Here is a 17,858-nt window from a genome sequence, read left to right as displayed (position 1 = left end):
GAGGTTGGCTGGTGGCTTTCCTTATCTCTCTAAGGCTTTCAGCCCTATATCTGGCTCTGTGTTTTTTATTTGATAAGACCATTTAGAAATTCATCCACAGTCATCATCCATCTAAGTAAATGCTTTTCCCTGATTGCACTCCCATCATAGGTAGGAAGACCAAGCATTAGGAATTTGCATTCTGAGGAATTATTATTAAGTAACAAATTAACCATTGATCTAATCAATACCCTTCATGGCCACACTGAATTTAAACTTCTGTTTATTGGTTTCAGAGGGTTTTGTTCTTATTTTTGTTTTTGTTTGTTTTTGGAGAAAGAACATAAGGGTGGAGAGGGAGTAAGAGCGGATCTGGAAGGACTTGAGGGGAGATATAAAATATGTTTAATTTAATAATAATAAGTAAGCAAATATATTTCAACTAAAATTATTTTAAATAAAAAGTATTAAGAAGGAATTGACAAGTTTATATTTCATTATCTGTAATGTTCTATAATATTGTTTGATACAATATTTATATTTTTATTTATATATTTATATATATTTATATTCCTAATGATATGTAGGTATAGTTCATTGTTTAATTACTCTATGTGTTTTATTGAATGAATATCAAATTTATGTATCCATTTTCTTATTCCTGGATACTTATTCCTGGATACTTAGGCTTAATCAACTGTCCATAATTATTTGCAATATAATAACAAACACAAAACTTTTTGTGGGTTTAGTGAACTTTATTGATGTTATTCAAGAGAGTAGGAATGGCTAAGCCCCTTCCTTTCTTCTGGGATTCTGGGATAGAAACTGTGGTGGAGAGACTCAGTGTTGTAGGCTGATTTGGTACAGGAAGTGCTTCATAGTCCAGGACATCTCATGCTCTTGTGTTCTTGTTGGGGTAGGTGGTCTAGGCCTTCTTGCTCCTTGGAGGCCATGTAGGCCATGAGATCCACTGTCCTGTTACATTAGCTGTATTAATTGTCATACCAAGAAATGACCTTTTCAAAGTTGACATTGAGAGCACTACCAGTCCCAGCTTCATAGATGGCAGAGTAGTTATTACTGTTAAAGTTGCAGGAGACATCTTCATTATCAGCTTAGCCTGGAATGTCCTTAATGGGACCTTGGATGCCTGCATCACCAACTTCTTGATGTCATCATATGCTTGGAAGCTTTCTTCAGGTGACATGTCAGAGCTATGTCAGAAAGATTGTGGATAGGAACACAAAATGGCATGCAAATGAGCTTCTGATTGAGCTCTGGGATCACCTTGCCCACACCCTTGCAGCACCAGTGAATGCATAAATGATGTTCTGGGGTACCACACCACAGCTTCCCAGAAGGACCATCCACAGTTTTCTGGGTGGCAATGATGTCTTGGATTGCCATCATGAGTCCTTCCCCAATGCCAAAATAGTCATGGATGATGTTGGTCAGGGGGACTAAGCAGTTGGTGGTAAAGGAATCATTGCTGACAATCTTGAGTGAATTGTCATATTTCTCATATTCCACATCTATCACAAACATGAAGCATTAGCAGAAGGGGCATAGGTGATGACCCTTTGGGCCCCACCTTTCAAGTGGGCTCCAGGCTTCTCTATTGGTGAAGACACCAGTTAACTTTACAGCATTATCCCATCCAATATGGGCAGTCTCTTGCTCCTGGAAGATGATGGCAGTCTTACAGTTCTCAGCCTTGTCTGTGTATATATGATAGTTTCCAAATCTATGTATGAATATTTTCAAATCTCCTAAGTATCATCAAACTGAATAAATATGAAAGTAATTACTATAACTACAACAGTAACACTAGCTACTTATAGTACCACCTGCATATGTGGTGATATTTTATTTGTGCTCTAACAAATAAAGCTTGCCCTAGGGATCAGAGAAAAGAGTCAGTCACTATATTTAACATAGAGGTAGGCAGTGGATGCACATACCTTTAATCCTGCCATTCAGGAGGCAGAGATTCATCAGGATCTCTGTGAGTTCAAGGCATACTGGGAAAAGAGCCATGCATGGTGGCACACACCTTTAATTCCAGCACTTATTAACCATAGAGATCTGCAGGATCTGTATGGACAGACAGGAAGTGACAGAGCTGGTCAAAAAGAGCCAGTGATATAGCTAGGTTGAGAGAGGAAGTAAAATAGCAGGGCCTAGAAAGATATATAGGCATGAGTATGTAGGAAGCAGCTCTCTCTTGGGCTGAAGATTTCCAAGCAGTAAGAACTTGTGGCTAGAGCTGGCTCTATTCTTTTGATCTCTCAGCTTTCATCTCAATATATGGCTCCAAGGTTTTTTTATTATAAGACCCTTTACAAGTCGTGTTACATGTATATTTTGAGATTGCATTATTTTTTTACATCTGTGTTGATGTATATTTTCCATTTAATTTTTGTAAAGCTTAAGAGCATGAAATAGTATCAGAAATACATACTCCTCATTTAAACATTAATAATAACAGAACTAGACTCTCTCAACCACATTCTTCAGATACCACCACATCCTAACTTCACTGTCTAATTACATTTATCATTAATATCTCTGAATACAAACTTATTTTTTGTTAACTTGTCCATGTGAAATGGATCTTAAGATTTTTCCCAAGGAAAGGCAGAATTCCCCACATGGAACACATTCTTGTTCCTCACTCTCCTTTATGAATCTGCTCTTTATGTTCTTTATTGTTATTTTTTTCAGTTTCAATACAATTTTATTTTTTATTTTAATTTTTTTATTTAATTCTACTCATTCCTCATGCTATCCACAGAATACCCCATCCTCCCTCCTCAAACCACCCAGCCCTCTCTCCCAAGCCACCCTTCATCCCCATATCCCACAAATCAAGGTCTCCCATGGAGAGTCAGCAGATCCCAGCACACATGTCCAAGCATGTCCAAGCCCCTTCCCACAGCACCAAGGCTGTGCAAGGTGTCACACCACAGACACCGGATTCCCAGAAGCCTGCCCATGCACCAGGGACAGATCCCGACCCCTCTGCCTGGGTGCCCCTCAAACAGTTCTAGCCAAAGAAACGTCTTCTGTGTCCAGAGGGCCTAGTCCAGTCCATGGGGACTCCACAGCTACCAGTCCACATTTCATGGGTTTCCACTAGTGTGGTCCATCATCTCGGCACATCCTCCCATCATGATCTCAATGACCCTCACCTGCAGTATCTCTCCTCTCTCTCATCAATTGGATTCTCAGAGCTCAGCCTGCTGCCTGGCTGTGGATCTCTGCATCTGCCTCCATCTGTCACTGGACAAAGGCTCTATGATGACAGTTAGGTTATTTGTTAGGCTGGTCACCAGAGTAGAGTAGACTGGTCCAGGCACCCTCTGGACCACTGCCAGCAGACCAAGGTGGGGTCAACCTTGTGGATTCCTGAGAGCCTCCCCAGCACTCTGCCTCTTCCTATTTCCATGATGTCCTCATCTATCATGGTATCTTTCTCCCTGCCCTCCCACTTTGTCCCTGTTCCAGCTTGACCCTGCCATTTCCCTATGTCCTCATCCCACACTCCTCTCCCTCTGACACCCCCCCCAACACCCACTCCATTCATGTAGATCTCATCCACTTCTCCTTCGCAAGGTCATCCATTTGTCCCTCCTAGCGTCTTTTCCTGTTGGCTAGCCTCTCTGGAGCTGTGGGTTGCAATCTGGCCATCCCTTCCCTTCCATTTAGTATCCACTTATGAGTGAGTACATACTATGTTTGTGCTTCTGAGCCTGGGTTACCTCGCTGAAGATGATATTTTCTAGATCCATGCATTTGCCTGCAAATTTCATGATATTTTTTTTTAATGCTGACTACTATTCCATTGTGTATATGTGCCACATTTTCTTTTTCCACCCTCCAGTTGCAGGGCATCTAGGTTGTTTCCAGGTTCTTGCTATTACAAATAATGCTGATATGAACATAGCTGAGCAAGTGTCCACGTGGTAAGATTGAGCATTCCTTGGGTATATGCCCAAGAGTGGTATAATTGGGTCTTGAGGAAGAATTATTCCCAACTTTCTGAGAAACCTCCATACTGATTTCCAGAGTGGCTATCCAAGTTTGCATTCCCACCAGCAGTGGAGGAGTGTTCCCCTTGTTCCATATCCTCTCCAGCATAAGCTGTCTTCAGTGTTTTTGATCTTAGCCATTCTGACAGGTGTAAGATGGTATCTCAGAGTTGTTTTGATTTTCATTTCCCTGATGACCAAGGATGTTGAGCAATTCCTTAAATGTCTTTCAGCCATTTGAGATTCTTCTAATGAGAATTCTCTGTTAAGCTCTGTACCCCATTTTTTAATTGGATTGTTCAGTATTTTGATGTGTAGCTTTTTGAGTTCTTTATATATTTTGGAGATCAGCCCTCTGTCAGATGTGGGGTTGGTGAAGATCGTTTTTCACTCTGTAGGCTGTTGTTTGGTCTTATTGACCATATCCTTTGCTCTACAAAAGCTTCTCAGTTTCAGGAGGTCCCATTTATTAATTGCCACTCTCAGTATCTGTGGTACTGGTGTTATATTTAGGAAGTGGTCTCCTGTACCAATTTGTTCCAGATTATTTCCTACTTTCTCTACTATCAAGTTCAGTGTAACTGGACTTATGTTGAGGTCTTTGATCCACTTGGACTTGAATTTTATGCATGGTGACAGATATAGATCTATTTGCAATCTTCTGTATGTTGACATTCAGTTATGCCAGCACCATTTGTTGAAGATGCTTTCTTTTTTCCATGGTACAGTTTTGTGTTTTTTGTTGAAAATAATATGTTCATAGGTGCAGGGACTGATGTCAAGTCTTCAGTTCGATTCCATTGGTCCATATGTCGATTTTTATGCTAGTATCAAGCTGTTTTTATTCCCGTAGCTCTTTAGTAAAGCTTGAGGTCAGGGATCATGATTCCTCCAGAGGTTGCTCTATTATACAGGATTCTTTTAGCTATCCTAGGTTTTTGTTTTTCCATATAAAGTTAAGTATTGTTCTTTCCAAGTCTGTGAAGAATTGTGTTGATATTTTGATGGGGATTGCATTGAATCTATAGATTGCTTTTGGTAAGATTTCCATTTTTACTGTGTTGATTCTACCTATCCTTGATCATGGTAGATCTTTCCATTTTCTGATAACTTCTTCAATTTCTTTCTTCAGAGACTTAAAGTTCTTATCATACAGGTCTTTCACTTCTTAGTTAGAGATACCCCAAGGTATTTTATATTATTTGTGGCCATTGTAAAGGTGATGTTTCTCTGATTTCTTTCTCAGCCTCTTTTTCATTTGTATATAGGAAGGCTACTGATTTTTTTTTGAGTTAACCTTGTATCCTGCCACTTTACTGAAGGAGTTTATTAGTTGTAGGAGTTCCCTGGTAGAATTTTGGGGTCACTTATGTATACTCTCATATTGTCTGCAAATAATGAAAGTTTGACTTCTTCCTTTCCAATTTATATCACCTGGACCTCCTTATGTTGTCTTATTGCTCTAGCTAGAAATTCAAGTACTCTATTGCATAAGTTTAGGGAGAGTAGACAGCCTTGTCTTGTTCCTGATTTTGTGGGAATTGCTTTGAGTTTCTCCCCATTTAATATGATTTTGGCTGTTGACTTGCTGTAATTTGCCTTTATTATGTTTAGGTATGTTCCTTGTATTCCTGATCTCTACAAGACCTTTATCATGAAGGGGTGTTGTATTTTGTCAGAGGGTTTTTCAGCATCTAATGAGATATTCATGTGTTTTTTTTCTTTCATTTTTGCCATGGACTGGCCCACCGGGAGTACCACAACCATAGGAGAACCAGGGCTTGGGTAGTCAGGAAGGCAAGGATTCGGTGAATGACAGACAGACAACAGACTCAGAAGTGGTTTGAATCTGCTGCAATCTTACTTCTGCAAATCAGTAGTTTATATACAGAAAAGAAAACTATCAAGTCATAGAAGGATCAACAAGAGCTTGGCAATAATTTAATCACATCATCTTTAAAAAGCAGCAAGCACACAATTATTAATTGGTGCTAGACATATCCCTTCACCCACAAGAACTTTATGACCTAAAAGGCAGTCTGTGTTTTCTAAACTTAAAACAGTCCCTAGACTTGTGTAGACTTCTTTGCAGTTACAGCTGTGTCCTTAATCTTATCTAGTTTATTATGTACTTTACTTTTTTGGTTTTTATGACCCACTTAGCCAATTTGGATGCTGCAGATGCTCTCTAAGTCTTTCTTTAGTTCTTTTTTTAATCACATATCTATTTTAATATAAAACCTTCTTACCTGTTGGAATATGGACTCCTGTACTTTTATGCCTGTAAGTGGAAAGGGTTCTGCTGTAGCCTTTAAGTTTTCCATGCTGAACTTCCTCATGGAGGGGCCCACCATCTGCCTCCTATGAGATAACGTCTTCTGCCATAAATCACTTAGTTGGGATTCCCAAAGGATTCCTAGTGGGTGAGTGTTCATTCCCTAGAAGTGCCTTGGGATCTTAAAAAATAGCTCCTTCTGCTATATCTGATTAAGCTCCATGTCCAGCTTCCTCTTCCCTCCATAGTTCACAACCCAAGCATTCATTAATTTTGGCTGTGCTTCATAAATTAATTAGAACATTATCAGAAAAGCAGTTATACAGAACCCATAGCCCAGGGAGCTCATTTTCTGTGAAGTACATCTTCTCTGAGAAGGAAGCATAATGCAGCCACTCTGCGAGGGACCTCCAGGGAGCTTAGTCCCGTGGGACACGTATTTCCAATCAGGTATTATTGACATAATTGTTCATGTCACATGGACAACACTGGAGTTTGTGTGGCACAGTTTGTTTATATGGTGTATCACATTGACAGATTTTCATATGCTGAACCATCCTGGCATCCCTGCAATGAAGCCTACTTGGTCATGGTGGATAATTGTTTTGATGTGTTCCTGGTTGAGGTGTGTTTCTTGTGTGAAGCAAATGTATGGATCTTGTTTTTGTATCCATTCTGTTAGCCTGTGTCTTTTTATAGGTAATTTGAGACCATTGATATTGATGGATATTAATGACAAGTTATTGTTAATTCCTGTAATTTTTTTGGTGGTAGTGTTGTATGTTTCCCTTCTTTGGTATTTGTTGGTATGGAACTAGCTATTGCCTGTGTTTTCATGGGTGTATCTAACTTCCTTAGGTTGAATTTTTCCTTCAAGTGCTTTCTGTAGGGCTGGATTTGTGGAGAGATATTGTTTAAATCTCTTTTTATCATGGAATATTTTGTTTACTCCGTCTATCTTGATTGAGAGTTTTGCTGGGTATAATAGTCTCAGTTAGCATCCATGGTCTCTTAGTATCTGCATAACATCTGTCCAGGACCTTGTGGCTTTTAGAGTCTCCATTGGGAAGTCAGGTGTTATTCTTATGGGTCTGTCTTTATATGTTACTAGGCCTTTTTCCCTTGCAGCTCTTAATATTTTTCTTTATTTGTATGTTAGTGATTTGATTATTATGTGGCAAGGGGACTTTTTTTTGATCCAGTCTATTTGGTGTTCCTTAACCTTCTTGTATTTTTATAGGCATTTCCTTCTTTAGGTTGGGAAAGTTTTCTGCTATAATTTTGTTGAATATATTTTCTGTGCCTTTGAGTTGGTGTTCTTCTCCTTCTTCTATCCCTATTATTCTTAGGTTTGGTCTTTTTATGGTGTCCCAAATTTCCTGGACATTTTAGTTCATGACTTTGTTGGTTTTACTGTTTTCTTTGTCTGATGAATCTATTTCTTCTACTGTATATTCAATGGCAGAGATCTTCTCTTCCATCTTTGCATTCTGTTGGTTATACTTGCATCTGTAGTTCCTGTTCGTTTACTCAGATTTTCCACTTCCAGCATTACCTCAGTTTGTGTCTTCTTTATTGACTCCATTTCAGTTTTGAAATCTTGAACTGTTTCCCTCATTTGTTTAATTGCTTTCTCTTGGCTTTCAAGGGATTTACTGATTTCTTCCCATTTTTTGTTTGATTTTTCCTCGATTTCTTTAAAGGAATTTTTCATTTCCTCTTTTTTTTTTTTTTTTTTTTTTTTTTTTTGGTTTTTTCGAGACAGGGTTTCTCTGTGTAGTTTTGCGCCTTTCCTGGAACTCACTTGGTAGCCCAGGCTGGCCTCGAACTCACAAAGATCCGCCTGCCTCTGCCTCCCGAGTGCTGGGATTAAAGGCGTGCGCCACCACCGCCCGGCTCATTTCCTCTTTTATGATCTCTAATATCTTCTTAAAGTCATTTTCATTGTAGAGATCTTCCATTTCCTCTCTGTTGGGATGCTTAGGTCTTGCTGATGTAGGTTCTGATAAGGTCATATTGGTTTTTATGTTGTTGACTCTATTTTTGCACTGGAATCTACTCATCTCTTTCTCCACTTGGTGCAAGTGGTGTCTGTGTCTGAGGGAGCCTCTCTTGGTCTGATTGATACTCTTGATTCAGTGGGAGCTCTTGGTCTAGTCAATGCTAATGGACTTTTTGTCTCAGGGGTCAGCTCTTAGTCCAACTGACGCTAGTGGGCTCTGTCTCAGGGAGTAGTTGCAGTCTTGCCATGTGGTAGATGGTGGTAGTCTGACCTGTCTGCAGGATGTCTGCTAGTCAACTGGCCTCTTAGTTTAGTTGGGTGCTGGCAGGCTCTACCTCAGGGAACAGTTGTATTCTCAGAAGGTGGGTGGGATTTGGGGGTGGTGAGGCTTGGGTTACAGGGTCTGATGGGGGATGGGAGTAGTCTGACCTGTGTGCAGGAGGTCTTCCTGTCAACTGGCCTGAAACTGGACCTGCAATGGGTGAGGGTGTAAGGCACAGGGTTGTGACCCTTGGCCCCAAGCCTAGGGCCTGGGATGTTATGGTATGAGGATAAATACTCACCTCTTAGTCCAGTCAGGTGGCAGGCTCTGTCTCCTATGTTCTTATATTATAAATTATCACAGCACATATTTAGTATCTTTTTTTATGATTTACCTCTTTGTTCTTAAAGCAACAATTATTTTATCCTTCTTATAATTTTTTAAAAATGTGATTTCGGTTAAAAAAGAACAAGGGCATCATCTTAAAGGTTATAGTTAAAATACCATGATTTGGATATCAATAAAATCTCTCCTTCTTTAGGGCTCATGTGATTGATTTTCTCTTCAGGGTGTTAGGCTTTGGAAAATTTTGTTTGAGTTCTAACAGATAAAACTTAGAGGATGGTCCTCAGTATATTGGGGTTATGTTATCAAATGTTGGATTCGAGAGATGGCTCAGTGTTGAAAGTGTATACTGCTCTTGCAAATGACCTAGGTTCATTCCCAAGTTTGTAAAGCAATGTACAAGAACCTGTAATTCCATCTTGAGGATAACCTAATGCCCTCTTCTCTGCTTTGCAGGTGCATTCACTCACTTACACAAGCCCCCACAATTTTAATTAACATTTTAAAAAGAAGATATACAGATGTGGGAAAGGATTATGATATCCATTAAATGTTAAAATTAAAAAGGAACACAATGAGAAGCTAGAATATAGAATATATATTAGACTATAATATAATATAAAACACCCATCCACTAGAATATAAAAACACTGATGGCACCAAATTCTGCTAAGAAGGAGAAGCAGGAATGCTGGCATTCTGTGGATAATATAAAAAATAAACTGCTCAGGAACTTATAAAGCTAGGTAAAATTTCCGAAAAGTACAAAAAATAGACTTATCATAAATCACAATAGCCACGTTATTTAGAATTCATAAAATTAATAACATATCCACACCTCATATATATCTTTAAAAAAGCATCTTAGCTGAAGCTCATGACAGAACACTTACATAGCACATAGAATCAATCATTAGCACCTCACAAGCAATAGAAACAAAAGCTTGCATTAGTGACTCTCTTTGCCATATCTAGAAGTGTACAAAATGTTCTTAGTAAGTAAATGAATAAGGAAAGAGTAGAATATCCATATAAAGTGAATCAATAATCATCATTAACAATAAATGGCCTGCCATGAGAAGACATGGAAGAAGCCTAAATGAAATATGAATGAAGTTAGTCTAATAGAGCCACATGCTAGTTCAAAGCAATAAATCAAAGTATTGTAAGTCATAAAACTACAGTGAGAGAAAGTAGTAATGACCAGGAGCAATTGCAGGAAATGAGAGAATACAAAATGGTTTAAGAGCATCAAAACTATGCTGCAGGAGATTGTAAAGACTGGTGAATGTTGTTCTTCTGTATGTGTATGGTTACACAATGAGTGGTATAAAAACTCAACAATAAAATGAAGGTATTATCGAGAGACCAACCCCCAGCCCCCATCCTGCTCCCCCCACTTCCCTTCTGGACCAGTGACTTCTGGTCCAGATAAGAGCTTCCATCCTGCGCCGGAGTTCCCATTTGGACAAGATAACTCCCATCTGGACAAGAGAGAGAGAGACTTCCTGAATCTGTCATCTCTTTCTGAACCAAGTACACTGATAAGACCAAGAAGGAACCACAAGCAGATGGGCAGATGTCAAGGTAGAAGTGCATACAACAAAATGAAGAGCAATACAGCATCACCAGAACCTAGTCTGCCTCCAACATCTAGACCTGAACATCAAAAATTGGAAGAAGCAGAAGAAAATAGCCTTATGCGTAACATCATGAAGAAGGTAGAGGCTTGTGTAGAGGAAAAGACAAAAAAAATGGAAGAACACTGTAAACAACTAGAGGAAAGGGCAAACAAATTAGAAGAAAACAATAAAATCCTGGAAGAAAACAATAAAGTCCTGGAAGAAAACAATAAAGTACTGAAAGAAAATCATGAAAAAGCAATGAAACAAATAAAGGAAACAGTCCAAGACCTGAAAAGGGAAATTGAAAAAATAAAGAAGACACAAACAGAGGGAATGCTGGAAATAGAAAACCTGAGTAAAAGATCGGGAACTTCAGATACAAGTATAACCAACGAATGCAAGAGATGGAAGAGAGGATCTCTGGCATTGAAGATACAGTAGAAGAAATAGTTTCATCAGTCGAAGGAAACACTAAAGCCAACAAAGTCATGAACCAAAATGTCCAAGAAATTTGGGACACCATGAAAAGACCAAACCTATGAATTATAGGGATAGAAGAAGGTGAAGAATACCAACTCAAAGGCACAGAAAATATATTCAACAAAATTATAGAAGAAAACTTTCCCAACTTAAAAAGGAAATGCCTATGAAGATACAAGAAGCCTATAGAACACCAAACAGACTAGACCCCCCAAAAAAGTCCCCTCGACACATAATAATTAAACAACTAAATGTACAGAATAAAGAAAGAATATTAAGAGCAGCAAAGGAAAAATGCCAAGTGACCAATAAAGGTAAACCCATCAGAATAACACCCGATTTCTCAATGGAGACTTTGAAAGCCAGAAGGACCTGGACAGATGTAATGCAGACACTAAGAGAGCATGGCTGTCAGCCCAGAATAATATACCCAGCAAAACTTTCAATCATCATAGACGGAAGGAACAAGACATTCGAAGACAAAGCCAGATTTAAACAATACCTATCCACAAACCCAGCCTTACAGAAAGCACTAGAAGGAAAATTCCAACCGAAGGAAGTCAGATACACACTCGAAAACACAGGTAATAGATAAAGCCACAGCACTGAACCCCAGAGAAGAGAAGTACACACACACTACCAACAAAAATAACAGGGATGAACAATTACTGGTCATTAATATCCCTTAATATCAATGGACTTAATTTACACATCTCAAATTCAAAGACAGACACTACCTAAGAATAAAAGGCTGGGAAAAGACTTTCCAATCAAACGGTCTTAAGAAACAAGCAGGTGTAGCCATCCTGATATCCAACAAAATAGAATTCAAACTAAAATCAATCAAAAGAGGTCAAGATGGGCATTACATACTCATCACAGGAAAGATCCACCAAGATGAAGTTTCAATTCTGAACATTTATGCCCCAAACTCAAGGGCACCCACATATGTAAAAGAAACATTACTAAGGCTTAAACCACATATAAAACCCCATACATTAATAGTGGGAGATCTCAACACCCCACTTTCACCACTGGACAGATCTCCCAAATAGAAACTTAACAGAGAAATAAAGGACTTAACTGATGTCATGACTCAATTGGACCTAATAGATATCTACAGAACATTCCATCCTAACAAGAAAGAATATACCTTCTTCTCAACACCCCATGGAACTTTCTCTAAAATCGACCACATACTTGGCCACAAAGTAAATCTCAACAGATACAAAACAATTGGAATAACCTCCTGTGTTCTATCAGACCACCATGGTTTAAAGTTAGATTTCAACAACAACAAAAACTACAGAAAACCTACAATCTCATGGAAACTGAATAATGCTCAACTGAATCACCAATGGGTTAAGGAAGAAATAAAGAAAGAAATTAAAGACTTCCTAGAGATCAATGAAAATGAAGACACCACATACCCAAACTTATGGGACACTATGAAAGCAGTGTTAAGAGGGAAATTCATAGCACTAAATGCCCACATAAAGAAGTTGTAGAAATCCCACACTAGTGACTTAACAGCACACCTTAAAGCTCTAGAACAAGAAGAAGCAAAGTCTCCCCGGAAGGATAGACATCAGGAAATTATCAAAGTGAGAGGTGAAATTAATAAATTAGAAACTAAGAGAATAATACAAAAAATTAATGAAACAAAGAGTTGGTTCTTTGAGAAAATCAACAAGATAGACAAGCCCTTATCCAAACTAACCAAAAGACACAGAGAGAGAATCCAAATCAACAAAATCAGAAATGAAAAGGGGGACATAACAACAGATATTGAGGAAATCCAGAGAATTATAAGGTCATATTTCAAAAAACTCTACTCCAAAAAACTGGAAAACCTAAAAGAAATGGACATTTTTTCTAGATAGGTACCACATACCCAAGTTAAATCAAGACCAGATAAACTATTTATATAGTCCAATAACCCCTAAGGAAATAGAAACAGTCATTAAAAATCTCTCAACGAAAAAAAGCCCAGGACCAGATGGTTTCAGCGCAGAATTCTACCAGATCTTCAAAGAAGAGTTAATACCAATATTCTCTAAATTGTTCCACATAATAGAAACAAGGAACATTACCAAACTCCTTCTATGAGGCTACAATTATCCTGATTCCTAAACCAAACAAGGATGCAACAAAAAAAGAGAACTACAGACCGATCTCTCTCATGAACATTGATGCAAAAATACTCAATAAAATACTGGCAAACAGACTCCAAGAACGCATCAGAACAATTATCCACCATGATGAAGTAGGATTCATCCCAGGGATGCAAGGGTAGTTCAACATACGAAAGTCCATCAATGTAATACACAATATAAACAAACTCAAAGAAAAAAAACCACATGATCATCTCACTAGATGCAGAAAAGGCATTTGACAAAATTTAACACCCCTTCATGATAAAAGTCTTGGAGTGATCAGGAATACATGGACCATACCTAAACATAATAAAGGCAATTTACAGCAAGCCAACAGCCAACATCAAATTAAGTGGAGAGAAACTCAAAGCAATTCCACTAAAATCGGGAACGAGGCTAGGCTGTCCACTCTCCCCATACTTATTCAATATAGTACTTGAAGTTCTAGCCAGAGCAATAAGACAACATAAGGAGATTAAGGGGATACAAATTGGAAAGGAAGAAGTCAAGCTTTCCCTATTTGCAGATGACATGATAGTATGCTTGAGTGATCCCAAAAATTCCACCCAGGAACTGATAAAGCTTATAAACACCTTCAGCAACATAGCAGGATACAAGATCAACTAAAAAAAAAAATCAGTAGCCCTCCTATATACAATGGACAAAGAAGTTGAGAAGGCAATTAGAGATACATCACCCTTTACAATAGCCAAAAATGACATAAAATACCTTGGGTAACACTAACCAAGCAAGTGAAGGACCTATATGACAAGAACTCTAAGTCCCTGAAAAAAATTGAAGAAGATGTCAGAAAATGGAAAGATGGATATGCTCATGGATAGGCAGGGTTAACATAATAAAAATGGCAATCTTACCAAAAGAAATTTACAGATTTAATGCAATCCCCATCAAAGTACCAACACAATTCTTCACAGACCTGGATAGAGTAATACTCAACTTCATATGAAAAAAAAAACCCAGGATAGCCAAAAGAATCCTGTACAATAAAACATCCTCTGGAGGCATCACAATCTCTGACTTCAAGCTCTACTATAGAGCTACTGCAATAAAAACAGCTTGGTATTGGCATAAAAACCCACATGTGGACCAATGGAATCGAATTGAAGACCCTGACATTAACCCACACACCTATGAACATATAATTTTTGACAAAGAAGCCAAAGTGTACAATGGAAAAAAGAAAGCATCTTCAACAAATGGTGCTGGCATAACTGGATATCAACATGTAGAAGGCTGCAAATAGATCCATATCTGTCACCGTGCACAAAACTTAAGTCCAAGTGGATCAAGGACCTCAACATAAATCCAGCTACTCTGAACCTACTAGAAGAGAAAGTAGGAAGTAGTCTTGAACGCATTGGCATAGGAGATCACTTCCTAAATATAACACCAGTAGCGCAGACACTGAGACAAACAATCAATCAATGGGACCTCTTGAAACTGAGAAGCTTTTGTAGAACAAAGGGTAAAGTCAACAAGGCAAAGTGACAGCTTACAGAATGGGAAAAGATCTTCACCAACCCTACATCTGACAGAGGACTGATATCCAGAATATATAAGGAACTCAAGAAATTAGACATCAAAACGACCAACAGTCCAATTGAGAAATGGGCTTTAGAACTAAACAGAGAATTCTCAACAGAGGAAACTCAAATGGCTGAAAGACATTTAAGGAATTGCTCAACATCCCTAATCATCAGGGAAATGCAAATCAAAACAACTCTGAGATACCACTTTACGCCTGTCAGAATGGCTAAGATCAAAAACACTGAAGACACTTTATACTGGAGAGGATGTGGAACTAGGGGAACTCTCCTCCACTGCTGGTGGGAATGCAAGCTTGTACAACCACTTTGGAAATCAATATGGTGCTTCTTTAGAAAATTGGGAATCAATCTCCCCCAAGACCCAGCTATACCACTCCTGGGCATATACCCAATAAATGCTCAATCATACCACAAGAGCACTTGCTCAGCTATGTTCATATCAGCATTGTTTGTAATAGCCAAAACCTGGAAACAACCTAGATGCCCTTCAACTGAAGAATGGATAAATAAATTGTGGCACATATACACAATGGAATAGTACTTAGCAGAGAAAAACAAGGACATCATGTGGTTTGCATTTAGATGGATGGGTCTAGAAAAAATCATCCTGAGTGAGGTAACCCAGACTCAGAAAGACAAATATGGTATGTACTCACTCATAGGAAGATGCTAGATGTGGAATAAGGATGACTGGACTGCTACTCACATCACCAGTGAGGCTACCTGGAAAACAGGACCCCAAGAAAGACACGGAAATATGGATGAGATCTACAGGAACAGCCTGGACATGAGTGGGAGCAATGAAGGGCAAGGGTCAAGGGAAAGAGAGTGGGAGATCCTAGCTGGATCAAGAAAAGAGAGGGAGAACAAGGAATAGGAGACCATGGTAAATGAAGACCACATGAGAAATGGAAGAAACAAAGAGCTAAAGAGGCTCACAGAAATCCACAAAATACCCCCACAAAAGACTGCTGGCAATGGTCGAGAGACAGCCGGGACTGACCTACTCTGGTGATGGGATGGCCAAAAACCCTAATAGTTGTGCCATAAACCCATCCAAGGACTGAGGAATCTGGATGCAGACATCCACAGCTAAGCCCCTGGTGGAGCGCTGGGAGTCTAATTAGTGAGAAAGAGGAGGGTTTATATGAGCGAGAATTGTTGAAACCAAGGTTGGATAAAGCACAGGGACAAATAACCAAATGAATGGAAACACATGAACTATGAACCAAAGGCTGAGGGGCCCCCAACTGGATCAGGCCCTCTGAATAGGTCAGACAGTCGATTGGCTTGATCTGCTTGGGAGGTATCTAGGCAGTGGTACCTGGTCCTGGGCTCATTGCATGAGTTAGCTGTTTGAAACCTGGGACTTATGCAGGTATGCTTGGCTTAATCTGGGAGGAGGGGTCTGGACCTGCCTGGACTGAGTCTATCACGTCTATCCCAGTCCTCAGGGGAGACCTTGATCTAAAGGAGGTGGGAATGGAGGGTGGGCTGGGGGGAAGAGAAGGGGGGCAGGAAGGGAGAGAACAAGGGAATCTGTGGCTATTATATAGAACTGAATAGTATTGTAAAATAAATAAAAAAAGAATAAATCCACATAAAGATAAGAAATACAAAAAAATGAAGGGATTATCAACTTACCTGAGATTGATATAATGTCAACTATCATCTTGATAATTCTTGTTTAATCCCTAAAAAAGTTGGTTGATATGGGTGCCAAGATACAGCACTTAACAAGAGTTACTAGAGAAAATATTGACATTTTTACTGATAAGTTACAAGTTTTATAAAAAGTTACTAACACAGATAATAGAGATATTCAGATGAAGACAACGAAATTTAAAGGAGAACCAACCTCACCATCACATTATAAAATTAGAGAGGAACAGTCTAAGGTTATGAAACAACCATCCTTAATTTATCCCATCATCTTACAGGAACAACTCCTAAATGACAGGTTTTCCCAAGGCTATATAAGAGCTGACTGCATTCCTGTGGAAATGTTAGATTTAGGAGATTTAAGGAAGTTATAATCTCATATGATATGCATTCACCTTTTGTAAAGCAGCTGTTAAAATCATCGTTGACTAGTAATGGAATTGTCCCACAAAACTGGAGAGACTTGATTACAGTTGTATTGGAATGTCGTCCTCTATTACAGTGAAGGACCTGGTGGAAAGATGAGGCTAGGACCACTGAACAATGAGGTAGGGTTAGAGGTATGGAAATCTCCCAAGGTCAACTTCTTGCAGAGGAAAATTGTGCTAATGTACAAAGACATTCTCTATATGATGACCACACACTGAGTCTTTGCCTTGCAGCAGCTTTGAATGCTTGGGACAGATTGAAGAAGTCAGAAAGAGAACTGACTCATTTACTAAAGTTACACAGGCCCCAAAAGAAAACTTGACTGATCTTTTACAAAGATTGATGTCAGTTGTAAATAGAATGATATAAATTTCAGAAGGGGCGGAGACAAGCAGACGCAGGTAGGCCTGTGGCAATGGCCCGTGGAGGTAGATGGGCCCGGTGGCAGCAGCCCACAGGGACATTTAGGCCTGGCAGCGGCGGTCGACAGAGACATTCAGGTCCGCCGGCGGTCCACAGAAGTAGATAGGCCACGCGGCGGAGACAAGTGGACACAGGTGGGCCTGTGGCAGTGGGCCACAGGGGTGGACAGGCCCGGGGACAGAGAGGGGCGGACGCAGCTTGGAACGGGGACGCCTTTAGCCCCAACAACTGGGGAAGAGGCTTTCTCCGTGGGTTGGAACCAGGGCGAGTCTGGGCACTCTGGGGACAACCCAGGGCCCAACTGCTGATCCTGTGAAACCCAACAACTTGGAGGTGTTGGTGAGACTACCCTGCTCAGCTGAAACCCATCTGGGAGAGGATTCAGATGCCTACAGTTTGAAGTCTGAAGAAACAAGATCAGCTGAGGAGTTGACAAATGAACAAAACTTGACCTGGGAACACAGAAGAAGGCGCTACCCAGCCACCAAACCAGATCACCAGAATCATAAGTACATAATTCACTGACTGAAATCAGCTGTCCCTGAAGAAACAGCCCAATAGAACCAATTTAACCAAGAACCCCTACTAAACCAAGACTAAAAATTAGAACAAGAGAGG

At 39.5% G+C, this 17,858-nt stretch overlaps 1 pseudogene; it reads right to left on the bottom strand.

Annotated features, from left to right (window-relative positions):
* Window positions 1-974: 974 nt before the first annotated feature.
* On the bottom strand, window positions 975-16,398 carry LOC102921745 (glyceraldehyde-3-phosphate dehydrogenase pseudogene; annotated as a pseudogene).
* Window positions 16,399-17,858: the final 1,460 nt, after the last annotated feature.

The sequence above is a fragment of the Peromyscus maniculatus genome, chromosome 1 (assembly GCF_049852395.1).
Source record: "Peromyscus maniculatus bairdii isolate BWxNUB_F1_BW_parent chromosome 1, HU_Pman_BW_mat_3.1, whole genome shotgun sequence".
Taxonomy (NCBI): Eukaryota; Metazoa; Chordata; class Mammalia; order Rodentia; family Cricetidae; genus Peromyscus; species Peromyscus maniculatus.
This window is presented reverse-complemented; position numbering and strand designations above follow the sequence as displayed.